Consider the following 13850-nt stretch of genomic DNA (forward strand, 5'->3'; position numbering starts at 1 on the left):
GTCCTCACTTGTCACAAAAACGCGCACACACACACACACACACACACACACACACACACACACACACACACACACAAAGCCACACGAGATGCACCCAGACATTTTCTAATTTCAGACTTCGAGTTGTTTTCATTTGCCTTAATGGCTGATAATACAGTCTGCATGCTGTCTATAGACGCGATTCACAAATGCGTGCAGCTATCTACAAATGCACAGGACGCGATTCACAAATAAATGCCAGGCAAAGTTGTGGTTGTGACATAAATATATATTTGTGAATATGTTTTTTATTTGCAAATCTCAGTTTATTTATTTGCGAATTTAATTAATGTTTGTGAAACTTTAAGATTTATTTGTGGATCTCATTCTATTTATTTGTGGATCATAATCTATTTATTTGGAACTAAGCAACAATTCTACCCCCATAATAGACAGTTATAGAAAGCATGTGAGTTAGATGTAGCTCATTTTATTTTGGACCGCAGTTCAACCACAGTTATTTCTGAAGATCTCCTTTTGCATAACAGTCCACTAAATCAGTTTGGACGTAAATCTTTGTAAAGTTGAGGGAAACACTTTCATGTCCCTTACACACTCTTAAAAATAATGGTTCCATTGAGAACCAAAAGCAATTTGCAGCTTGATATCACAGCAGAAAAACAAATCATCTATTTTCCAAAAACAAACAAACGAACAAACTACAATAGACAGACAGACAGAGAGACCGACCGACTGATAGATAGATTCGATTATTTAAATAATCTTTTTACCTTTATAATAAACTAATTATGATTTACATTCACTTTAATTTGAAACAATATATTTAATAAATGATCGTGAATGCATATTATAAAAATACACTATTAGATATTTTTTATTTCCATAAGAAATGTTTGAAAATCAGATGATCATCCTTTTTATTTTTGTGCTAACTAAATTGCATGCTATTTCAGTTTATTTTTAATAATATATTGGATGACGCATCACCATTATATAAAATCTAAATTAAAACTTAATTATTTTATTTTTTCTTTAGTAAATACACATTATTCTTACCCCATCTATGCGTTGGTCGGTTTGTCAACAACTTCTGTGTTATGCAGATCATTCACACGTTGAATAAGTGAGGAGCAACGAAGCCGTGAGATGCTCCTCCTATTTTATTAAAAAAAGAAAATTCTCACAACTTTATCAACCCCGGGAGGGAAGTCTTATTAGTCTTACCAATCTACCTTCACAGCGAGCGGGGGCAATGAAGAGACTCGGCGTGTTTCTTACAGTTTGGTTTGTTTTCAAGCGGAATGAACTCTAATCGAAAATAGTTTTGCGAGTGAAACCGGTGGTTGGCCAGAACAGAACTGAGCAAACTAATAACTAAACTAACACCTGCTTATGAAATAAACGAGAGAGCTCTACTGAAGAAACGGAACCCCGAAGACCAAGCATATCGCCTTCGCTTTAAATATTATGTTTGGAGAGACTGAAATAATCCATCTATGCTGGTTAGTGAGTGCTGTGTTTGGGAGGAATGGCCGCGCGCAGCAGTGATGGACACTCCGTGGACAGGTGCGTGCTTACTTGTGATTCAATATTGATGCTTTATTGCCATGACAGCTTAGTTATTGTGAAATAATTGCAGTGTGATTCAGTTGTCCAGCAAAGGAACATCTGTAATACACTGTGATAAATGATACATAAATCATGGCAACCGCTTAATAAATTAAAATCATACAAATATTGCACACATTTGTCTCTAAAACGTCTAGTTGTTGATTAGGCTATAAAAGTCTGAGACCACAGGTGAAAATGCTTAATTTCTCATTTTAAACAACAAATAAAAACATGGCATTATCAGTTTGAGTGAAAAGTTCAACTGAAAAATTGACATGATTATCAGAAGTCCTTTTTTTGTTGTTGCTTTAATGACTTCAACTTTAACTCCACAAGTTTGCATAAAACCTGATGATCATGTTCTTCAGCCTGATTTGAGAATGGTCCAAAGAGCATCTAATGCTTCAATTTAAACAAGTCCATCTGTCTTTACGAAGGCGTTCAAATAGTTTTTTTTTATTAATGACCTAGAAATGGTACAAAATCCAAATAGTTGTTTACTTCAAGGTCGGAATGAAAAAGAAAAATCCTTTAAAACCCCATTTTCCCCTCACTGTACATTGCATACAAAAAGAATGTACTGTAAATGATCACCACACACTATACTAAAAGTGCAATTGTGCAATTGTTACTTCAAGGAGCAGTTTCTACCTGAGGTGACTGTTAAAAATGCAACAGAAAGTGCTGAGGTTTATTTACTCATATCAACTATTTAAATATCCACATTTTTGTCCAAACAACTGCTCTCTATACAATGAGGATACCCTTCTCTGTAAACCCATCTGTCACTAACAGTCACTAGCAAACTAAATAGCTGTGAAACCTACAGGATATTTAAAACAGTTGACAACATACGCTGCCCCAATTTCCTGTTTTAATATTTTAATATACACAGGAAAAGAAAACAGCGCTCATTTGGGCACTTTATGGGGTCATTAAGCAACTATGGGTGGGTCTGGGATAGACATATTGATTCTGAAGAAATGCTTTCTATTTTTACAGATCCTCAAAGAAAAGGAACTGCAAGTCTTTCACGATAGACGTTGCCCGATCCCTGTGCCTGGGCTCAGGGTTCAAGGGCAAGACCGTATGAACATGCTTTCAAACAAGTCATGCGAGAACATCACCAATATCGATGTGAACGGGAATCCGGTGATGAGCGCTGTGATGTTCATCGCTGGGGTGGTTGGCAACCTGATGGCTTTGGCTATCCTGGGAGCCCACCAGAAGGAGCGTCGCACCAAGTCCTCAGTCTTCTGCATTCTCGTGACAGGCCTGGCTTTGACAGACCTGCTGGGAACATGTTTACTCAGTCCACCGGTTTTCACGTGCTATGCCCAAAGAAAATCCCTGGTGGGTCTTACGGGAGATTGGTGGCTGTGTGGACTCTTCGCCTTCGCCATGACGTTCTTTGGCCTGGCCTCTATGCTCATACTGTGTGCCATGGCGGTGGAGCGATGCCTTGCCATCAGTCACCCATATTTCTACTCCAAACACGTGCGGCGCAGCTTCGCTAAGATCGTCCTCTTCCTCATCTATCTCTTTACCTTCATGTTCTGCTTGCTGCCATTCTTTGGATATGGGCGGCATAAGCAGTACTGCCCGGGCACATGGTGCTTCATCAAGATGGAGGCAGAAGGAGAGAGTGAGGATGAGGAGAGGAGAACGCTGACCTTCTCCCTATCATACGCTGTGCTCATGGCGCTGCTCATCTCTGTTGTGTTCTTGTGCAACGGTTCGGTCATCGTCAGCCTATGCCGCATGCACCGGAGCCAGCTGACACGTCGGGGTTCGGTGGTGTCGGCTGGACGTAAGAGGAGGCTGAGCACCTGGTTTGGACAGGGAGAAGAGGAAATTGACCACTTACTGCTGCTGGCCTGCATGACCTTCATCTTCGTCATTTGCTCCTTGCCACTGACTGTGAGTATGGGACATTTTCTACAGTTTTATATCACTCTGAAATGTTCTAGTTCAAAGCTAAATCTCTGTCTTCCAGCCTGTTTTACTTCTCCAGATACTGATTTTACAATAGTTAGGTTCTGGTCCACTTAATTGTATTGGTCAAGTGCTTTCCAAAGGTGCGGATCTTTAATATAACAATCCAGAATATGTGAGTGAGTAAAACCAACAGTGTTAGTTTAGGAAATCTTTCTGTCCTGTGAGGCTTTACAGCGCTCATAGTCCAAAAGTTGGCAATATTGTGCCATTTAACTTTTATGTCAGAAACCACACAAGAGCATTATGGTCAATGCTAATTTAAGTTCCTTTTTCTTGATGTCAAACAACATCTGGTTGGTGAAAAAAAGGGTAGAAACTGAGCTTTTCGAAACTTTGAATCAACTGAACCATTTGATCACCAAATGATTCAATTGTTTCGAATCACTTAAAACTCCTGCTGGTTAAAACGGTATAAATGCAACAAAAACTCAACCCAAACATGTATAATTAATGATACCTTTTTCAAACTGATTGCAAATGCTTTATACATTAATCTATTATACTACAAATATTAAAATTCATTAATTAAAATAAAAAATGAACCTTAATTTAAAAACGGACACAATTTTTGGTTAAAAACCATTAACACTCTTTCATCGGTTTATCAAATCAATGCCATCTAGTGGCGAACCTGGATGTTTTGAAACCATGTCTGAATGTCTGAATGTTTTGAAACCATCAACGGTCGAAACTGACATGCCAAAGCCTCTTTTGCTGAAACCATGTGACTTGACGATTCTGAAACAAACTCTGAACCACGAGTTTAAAACAAAAGACTCGTAAATGTTTTGAAGCTTCATGAAGCATTGTTTCGAAAGCACCCATCACTACATAAGGCATTCATTTACGAGGACAGATGGCGAGGTAGAATAAGCAATAGTTATAATTCCTGTGTGTCAAATTCCAACGCAAACCCAAGATTTATGAACAACTGTTACCATGCGCAAACTCTGTTCATGATGTCACCGCATTCTAACACACATCATGGAAAATGTCATTTTCTTTTGTTAACTATTGTTTTTTTTTTGTTAGCTTTTGTCTTCAAAAACAATTTTCAGTGAGTCACTTTGCTGATGGCTTTTACAGTAGTTGGTGTTGCTGTCCTGCCACTGCATTTAAGTCAACCAGATGCAAACTGCATGGGTGGCTATTGTATTACGTCGCTGCTCATTTGCATAAAATTGAACTTTGGTCAACTTTCGTCACATCACCAACAGTCCATGTCACATGTGGCACTGAAAATCAGTGCCTCAATAAAATTATGATGTCCGGTGTCTTTGTTGCTGCAAATCCCTGTCCAAGTGAATGCGCTTTCCCAGCCCTTGTCATAATTTGAAATGGATGCGGTAGATTGGAAATAGCCATGCTTGAACTGTAATTGCTTGTAAAACAAATTATTCTGCTTTAAAAGGTCATGCAGATTATCTTTGCAATTTGGTGGCAAATTATTCACAGTTGTTTAGTCTAAGCTCTCAGAGTTCAAGATCTCCATAAGAAACAAACTTTTGCCTTTAAATTGCCTCATGCTAACACATACTGTACTAATAATTTATTTTACATAATTTACTAAACAAGAAGTCTGCATTTTACAAATCAACCAGCTGCAGTGACACATAGCACATATTTACATTCTTTAACCCATTCATTGAGCTGTAGGTGAGGTTTGGTTGTAGTCTCTGAGTTGCCTGTAGCAATCACTGGGCGTGTATATGTATATATATTACGTAACAAAGGCTATTATTTTTGGATTGTATTCCCAAATACCAGTTGATGTGTTATTTTACGAGTTGTTGGTGTTGGCTTTTAACTTAGATGAATGTTACAAACTTCAAGACTGGATTAGACTAACCCTGCTTTTTTCTCTATACCAGTTTAAAATAGATTGGCAGTGTTTTCTAAGTAGACAAGTTCAGTTCTCAGATTAGGGTTTTGCACATAGTAAAATCACTTAAAATGTTTCTACAATACATGGAAAAGCTGTGGATCGAAATCATTTTAAGTATAATATCTTAATTATTAGTATTTTAATAAGTGATGCTTGCTCATATTTGCATTAGGATTTACAAAGATTTTGTTAGAAACTCTCTAATGAATGTTAAAACTAAGGATGTCAAATGGTGATCAGAGAAGGAAGAGAGGGGCGGGGTCAGCAGAGCTCATTAACATTTAAAGGAAAATGCTACAAACACGGCTTGATCTGAAAAAAGCGTTTTTTTGAAAGGGTAAAAAAGTGCTTTTTACACTACCATTGAGAAATTTGAACCAAACTATGTTACAGACTTTTCATTAAGACCCTAAAGAATCATATCAACTTGTGGAAAATGGGCATCCTATGACCCCTTTAAAAATGTGTTTATTTCATAATTAATCACACTATGGGCCAGATGTACTAACAGATTGTGTCATCGCAAACCCTTTTGGCATTAAACAAACTACTGTCAGGATTTACTAAAGACACATGATTAAAAATTTGCAATGAAAAGGCATGAACAGAGTTATTTTTTTGGCTGAGTAATGAATATGCATATGCACCTTAACCCACTTTGCACTTGACATGACTGCAATAGTTGCTAATTTGCGCTGCTCTTGGTAGATTGCATTAGTCAGTATGGATGTGATCTGGCAGTATTCACATTCTTTAATTTGCACATTGTCAGTAAATCACCCACATAACTTTCCACTCTCGTTGGAGCTTCTATGGGATTACGGTCTCACGCTATAATTTGCCCTGTTTAGTAAATCTGGCCCTAATGCATTACATTGACAGTCCACTTTAAGCACTCTCTCTCTCACTTGTATTTTGCATATTTTTCGTGACCTCCCAACCGTTTTGTACACTTCAGTATACAGTTTCTGCAATATATTGAAAGATGACAGATGACACTAATGGTATTCTCTTTGTCTCATGGGATGCTCTGTTTGTCGCCTGGAAATAAACACTAGATACTTTATCCAAAGCAAATAGTTTACACAACCAAACCATTGTGGGTTTTTTTCCCATACACACAGACTCAGAATCACATGTATTTGCACCCACCCAGATGTCATATATAACCTTTGTAACATTAAACTGCAAAGCACGTCTCCATTCAGAACAATCACAGGGTACAGCTGGACATTTCCTGTGAGAGAGGTTGCATGCAGAAGGAAATGTGTCCCAATATCGGACAAGAACTGGTTCATGTATTTTGCTGATTTAGTAGAGAACAAGTGCCAATGTATATGGGTGTACATGAGTCTCTGACCACAAGGAATATTATATATTAGAACATTTAAAAACACATACATGGGAGATTTTCAACTGCAGACATTTAGGCTATATTTTAGGGGTGATTTTCATTAAAACTAAAATATTTAAAATTAAATAAAACCACTTCTCATAAAGAACAAGAACATGGTATTCATTTTAATGAAATACCAATGGTTATATAGGCTAATTATGCATTCTTTATAGCAACTTGTTTACCATATTCTTCATTCTTTCAAGCAGACATATTTATTTATATAAATACATTTAGATTCATCTTTAGGGCTACTAAAGTTTTTCAGTCAAGAGCAGTGCATGATTTTCTGTCTTTCTTTTGTTGCTTGATTAACACCAATGACTCGGACAATAGCAACTAAATTAGGCTGCTATCCCTTTAAAACCGGATGCATGGATGAAATGGATGCAATGTAGTGTAGACTGGGTACAGTTGGTACACTTTTTGCTTTTTCCGTTACCACACCAAAACTAGTGACTGAAAAGAAGTGATTTTTCATATGACATTTCCTTTACTTGTCTACTCAAATATGAATAATTATTAACATCAGTAAGTAGGCCATATTTGCCACAATTAGCTCATAAACCCAAGAAGCTTTTTTGTTCCAACTGTACCCATGTCGGGTACAGTTGGAACAGTACCGTCATACACCCATCCGTTATGCTGTAAAGCTGCCTAACCAAGTCATTGCAAATGTAAAATACCTTTAAAAATGAGAATTAAAAATTTTTTATTTCCATTCAGTATTTTATTTTATTATTTGTTTAGTTAAAAGTAGTTCATTTGTAAAACATTGTACAGTAATGGCAAACAGCGATACAATATTTAATTTCAGTTCATCATTTTAATAGTAACAGTTGAAAAGTTGAGTAACAGTAAAACCATTGAACAATTGCAAACAGCAATAATACAACAGATCAAATGCAAACAATAACCTAATAAACATAATAAATAAAACATAATAACAATAGCCTAATAAACCATAAAAACAAAACAAAGGTCATTCAGTCACCTATGCACTCACTCAGTCACCTCTGTCACTTACAGTGGTGGCAAATGTAGTTTTGGCCTCTGTATCTGCAGATCTAACCACCTAGAAGGGCTGTATCAACTGAACCCATTTACCACCTTGCATATTTTACAACATGTCCTAATATCCTTATGTCCTTCATGTTAGAAACTATGTCAATAAGAAGTAGACAGTTTAAATATCACAAACATCAAATTTTGTTTTAATTTGGTTTGTACATTGTTTGAATGTGACTATTAACTTGTGATCTTACATCGTGCAACTAAACTGCATGTGCCGCAATAGGATTCTAGTGCGGGTAGGCTACATTTGATACATTGTGTCTCAACTGTACCACCTCGAACATTTCTCTAGATTTTACGATGACCTTGCATGACACAAAGTCATGCAATATGTCCGTTTTTAGAGCACAGATTAAGGTTTACGAAAATGTAAGTTAACGTTAACAGTCATGTAAGGATGAGAAGCTATTCAATGTGGAAAGGACGTGGTGAAGTGAAAAACTTACCCACAGTCGAAGAGGGCACTAATACGCATTTGCGTTTTTATTCATTGACAAAAATGTCAGTAGACTTACGTCATCGTTTTTGTCATTCAAAAAGAGTTATAGTTCGTTATCATTGGTTAAAAAAAATGTCGTTGACGAAAATTATGACGAAAATGATTCGTCAACGAAATTAACACTGCTCTGATATACAGCATTAAAGTTATATAAGATATTATGAGACTTTGCCCTCCGCCAAAACTATTTGCTCTGGAACAAATTATACATTTATGAGACCAAAGACTGCCTGTTAGATTTACCCAAAATAAATTATATCTCATGTTTAACCACTATAGAGACATCAGAGCCAGCGGCAAATTCCAGAAGAATTGGACGAGGTGAGGCTGGTCTCGATGGGTTCATGAGCGCTAAACAGCTCACATCTCCGAAAACGTCAAAGCCCATTTTTAAACAGACGTTATCTTTATTAACAAACCACATGTTTGAAATCTAAACAACTACATTCTCAAACTCGTAAAACAACATTCCTTGACACAAAAACAGTATTATTTATAAAATTATAGTGGATTTGGGCATCTGCCATGACACTCGCTGTGAGAAATACTGCAAGCGGAGCGATAAAAAACACTGAAACGGTTGGAATTCTGTTATCACTATATCGCATGCATGGAAAAGGCTGTCATCCAGTGAAAATTTTCCATTTTCCACAAGTAAACATTTCCATCACTGCCATTTCAATTTCCAAAAGTGTATATCAACTTATATATAAATTGTCACACACTGTTAGTGGAGAAATTAAACAATTTAGAGTGTGAAGAGTGTATTTTAAGAGAGTTTATTTTCTAAAAGTGCAAAAGATCCCATAGTAGAAGAAACATCCATGTGTCTGTAATATGAGCAGTTTTAACAATAACCAAGTCGTGGCACTGGGCATTTGCCAAAGCCGATGATATCTATCGCACCACACGAAGCATGAAATAACAGACTGCCTTTGATCACTCTGTCATCTGAATTTAATTTATTGTGTGACTGCTGTCAGGCCTAAGTGTTTGCTTAATAAAGATACAGTAGACCTTGAATTTTATTTGCGTGCAATGTTTCAGCACTGTTGATTCATTGTAACTGTAATCCGCCACCTGTTTATAAGGTTTAGACTCATATATATTTTTTTCCTCTTTTATCAATGTAGTGTTACTGCGTGACTCATTATTGTGTGCAGAAATGTCACAAAGTTAAACAGACAAACTGTGTTTGTATTCATCAAGTGATGTTAGTGGTTTTCCTGTGGCTCAGTGGTAGAGCACTGTGTTAGCAGCGCAAAAGGTCGTGGGCTCAATTTCCAGGCAACACACATACTGGTAAAAAATGTATAGCCTGAATGCACTGTAAGTCGCTTTGGATAAAAGTGTCTGCTAAATGCATAAATTAAATTAGTGAGCTTTTAAAACCCCAGCAGAGGCCTGAAACTTTGGTTCTGGCTGAGGTAATTGAACATTTTATTGTACAGAGTTACTTTAATTTCCCTTCCTTTTATGAGAAAAGAATTCTGATTTTATTAAATATTAGGCCATGTGCTCAATCTGTCTTTCTTGAACTGTGTACAGATGGAGATGCTCAAAATGTGTGTCTGCAAGCATATTGTTCTGACCGTTTTTTCGCTTTACAAAAACAGGACATAATTATTCATGTACTAATACTTAAATTAAATATTACTTTCATATGAGCTAATTATGAGTTAAGTCATGTACTAATTAAGAACTAAGCTTAACTACGACACGAGTTAATGTGTGAAAACTTACTCCAAAGTGTTGATTAATACATTAACAAACAAACATGTAGTTAAGGTGGGCATTATTCACACATGAATTCATATGATTCTTGATTAGCACATGCCTTAACTCATCATTAGTTCATATTAAAGTAATATTTAATTTAGGTATTTTTTTTTCAGTCAGTTTTTTGGAAATAATGTCAATCATGTGCAGTAAGACTAGAAACATGTATTAAGAAAGTTCGCTGAATCAATTTTAATGTCATGTTGACCTTAAAGAAATATTCCTGGTTCAATACCAATTAAGCTGAATTAACAGCACTTGAGGCACAATGTTGATTACCACAAACATTTATTTTCTCTGGGCCCTCTTTTGGGTTACAGTGATGCACTTATAATGGCCCCATTCCCTTTCATTGTAAGTGCATCACTAGTTTCCCTCCAAAGTTTTGAATTTAACCTTTGAGCATTTGCGAATAAAGCACTGTTTCCATTCCTTGTGTTAAAGAGAACAAAACCCTCACTTGCTGGAAAACAGGAACAAAGAGTCAATAATAATATGAAAGTTGCTTCAACTGTAGAGGCCACTGTCTGTGACTCTTTTTTCCTCACATAATAAATTACTTGCCGTCATGTTATTATGCGTTTGGAGGCAGATATTTGATTTTTAGGACTACAAACGAGTGAGACAGTTGATGGAGGTAATTATACCACTAAATATAAATGAAAAAATATATGCAACACATCTCCTTCGCATAGAGTTGATCAGGTTGTTGATTGTGGCCTGTGGAATGTTGGTCCACTCCTCTTCAATGGCTGTGCGAAGTTGCTGGATATTGGCAGGAACTGGAACACAAGGTTATTTTCGTAAACGAAAACTAAAACTAAGACTAAAACGATTGATGAAAAAACTATTTTGTAAACTGAAATAAAATAAAAATGTCAAAATAATTGAAAAACTAAAACGAAACTAAACGAACAACAGTTATTGAAAAACTAACTGAAATTAAATAATAATTATCAAAAATAAATAATCATTTTTGTAATCATTATGTTCTCACCCCTTGGCGGAAAAATATACGAGCTGTGTGGAGGTTTAGGAAAATAGCCTACCTATAATGGCGCATCACGCACATGGGGTTATCTGACGGAGAGACACAAAGCAGTTTAAAGCCTGCACGGGTCCTGTTTGGTAAACGTGCACAAGCAGTACTTAACAGAACACCCGACCCATTATCTCACAGCAGCACTAATTTAATTCTGTACCAGACCAGAACCGTTTGACAAAGACCGCGAGTCGCGACCCGAACCGCACTCGTATTAAATCTATTACATCAGGTAAGCAAGATTATTTATTTTATCATGCAACACAAACAATCAAACCAACATTAGTCATTCTAAGTTGGTGCTTTGAAGAAAAACAGACATGCAGTGCAACATGATAATTTACAGAAAAAAAGATGAGAACATCCTTTCTGTAAACAACACAAAACTTTAGCCAAGCATCTTGTGATCACTCTGCCAGGCTTTTGAACAAATGTGCATTGGCTAAATCACATTATACACACGCTTATAATTCTTCATGAATGAAAAGATCATTCAAATACAAGCCTTTACTGTTAAATGCGATTGCCGTTATTATTGAATTTCATTAGTCCCAGTTTTGATTGATGCACGGCTGTTAACGGAAAAGTGAGCAAGACACCACAGTTACAATATCATGATTATGGTTAAATAAGAAAAGACATACAACCAAATCAGGCTACATTTATTTTCATACTAAATATCTTAACACACATCATTGGATATGACATTAAGCGCGACTCGTGTAGATTAATTTAGTAAAAAAAGGCTTGCCTGCTTTCTTTGTATACTTTTACTATCTAATCAATCTCAGCATGCGTTAATTTTGTGTCGCTATATCTTTGCCTCACTAAGGTTAAATTATGCATACGTCTTTCTTTGGCCTGCGCTCTGGAAGTGATCTGTTAATTCTGCTGAACTTTAATTAAAACTGAAACTAAACTATATAAAAATTAAAGAAAAATGCGTTCACAAAATAAAAACTAAACAAATCAACAAAAATATGAATGAAACTAATAAAAACTAAACTATGGCAAATTTGAAAACGATATTAAAATAAAACTAATTTAAAAATTCAAAACTATAATAACCTTGTTGGAACACGCTGTCGTATATGCCGATCCAGAGCATCCCAAACATGCTCAATGGGTGACATGTCCGGTGAGTATGCTGGCCATGCAAGAACTGGGATGTTTTCAGCTTCCAGGAATTGTGTACAGATCCTTGCAACATGGGGCCATGCATTATCATGCTGCAACATGAGGTGATGGTCGTGGATGAATGGCACAACAATGGGCCTCAGGATCTCGTCACGGTATCTCTGTGCATTCAAAATGCCATCAGTAAAATGCACCTGTGTTCGTTGTCCACAACATATGCCTGCCCATACCATAACCCCACCGACACCATGGGCCACCTGATCCACAAAGTTGACATCAGCAAACCGCTCACCCACACGACGCCATACACGCTGTATTTTAGAGTGGCCTTTTATTGTGGCCAGCCTAAGGCACACCTGTGCAATAATCATGCTGTCTAATCAGCATCTTGATATGCCACACCTATGAGGTGGATGGATTATCTTGGCAAAGGAGAAATGCTCACTAACACAGATTTAGACAGACATTTAAGGGGGTCTGAATACTTTCCGTACCCACTGTATATAGTTATATATATGTTCATATATTTTAGAATGACTTAAACAACATTTGAGATGTAATAAAATACGTGATCTGTTTAGGCAAAGTCACAAAGTTTTTTGTTATGCATTGCTTATAAAATAAAAAAAAAAGATCTGCCTCAATTGACTGCATACATTTTATGTGCATTTTAAGATCTTGTGCGCATCTTGGCATTTCCATGCAGCATTTTTTAATGCAGTATCCCAAAATTCACACACAATTACAAGGATGGAAACGTTGTTACTGTAACCCTGTATCAAAACACAGAAACAAGTAGTAATCGTGTTTTGTGTTAATCAACATTATCCCGCAAGTGCTTTCATTTGTGCTGTTAATAACTTGTATTCAACCAGGAATATTCCTTCAAGGTCAACAGACATCATAATTGATTCTATTTACTTTTAATAGGTTTAAAGGGTTAGTTCACCCAAAAATTTTAATTAGTCCATAAATTACTCACCCTCAAGTCATCCTAGGTGTATATGACTTTCTTCTTTCAGACGAATCTAGTCTGAGTTATATTAAAAATTGTATTTGATCTTTCAAGCTGTTTAATGATACTCAGCGGGTGTTGCAGTGCATCAGTCCAAAAGAAGTGAAATAAAAAGTGCCCATCCATTAAAAAAAGTGTCTCACACGGCTCCGGGGGGTGAACAAAGGCCTCCTGTAGCGAATCGATGAGTGCGTGTAAGAAAAATAACCATATTCAAAACGTAATAGTCACTTTAATCTAGCTTGTGCCAACAGTTGTACACGGAAGCAGTTCCGGGCTGATGATGTATGATGCCAGCTTTGCACATGCTCTGGTGAGTCTCGTGAAAACCAACGTTTGTTAACAGGAGCAAAGGAAGCAACGTTTCCTTACTTTAGCAAAGGAAAACCAGTCCCCCCTTGGCTTATATCGAAA

The 13850-nt window shown here is 36.6% G+C and overlaps 1 pseudogene; it reads left to right on the forward strand.

The window, feature by feature from the left end:
- Positions 1-1249: 1249 nt before the first annotated feature.
- Positions 1250-13850, forward strand: part of LOC107561741 (prostacyclin receptor-like) — a 52625-nt pseudogene continuing 40024 nt past the window's right edge.

The sequence above is a fragment of the Sinocyclocheilus grahami genome, unplaced genomic scaffold (genome assembly GCF_001515645.1).
Source record: "Sinocyclocheilus grahami isolate Dianchi unplaced genomic scaffold, SAMN03320097.WGS_v1.1 scaffold790.1, whole genome shotgun sequence".
Taxonomy (NCBI): domain Eukaryota; kingdom Metazoa; phylum Chordata; class Actinopteri; order Cypriniformes; family Cyprinidae; genus Sinocyclocheilus; species Sinocyclocheilus grahami.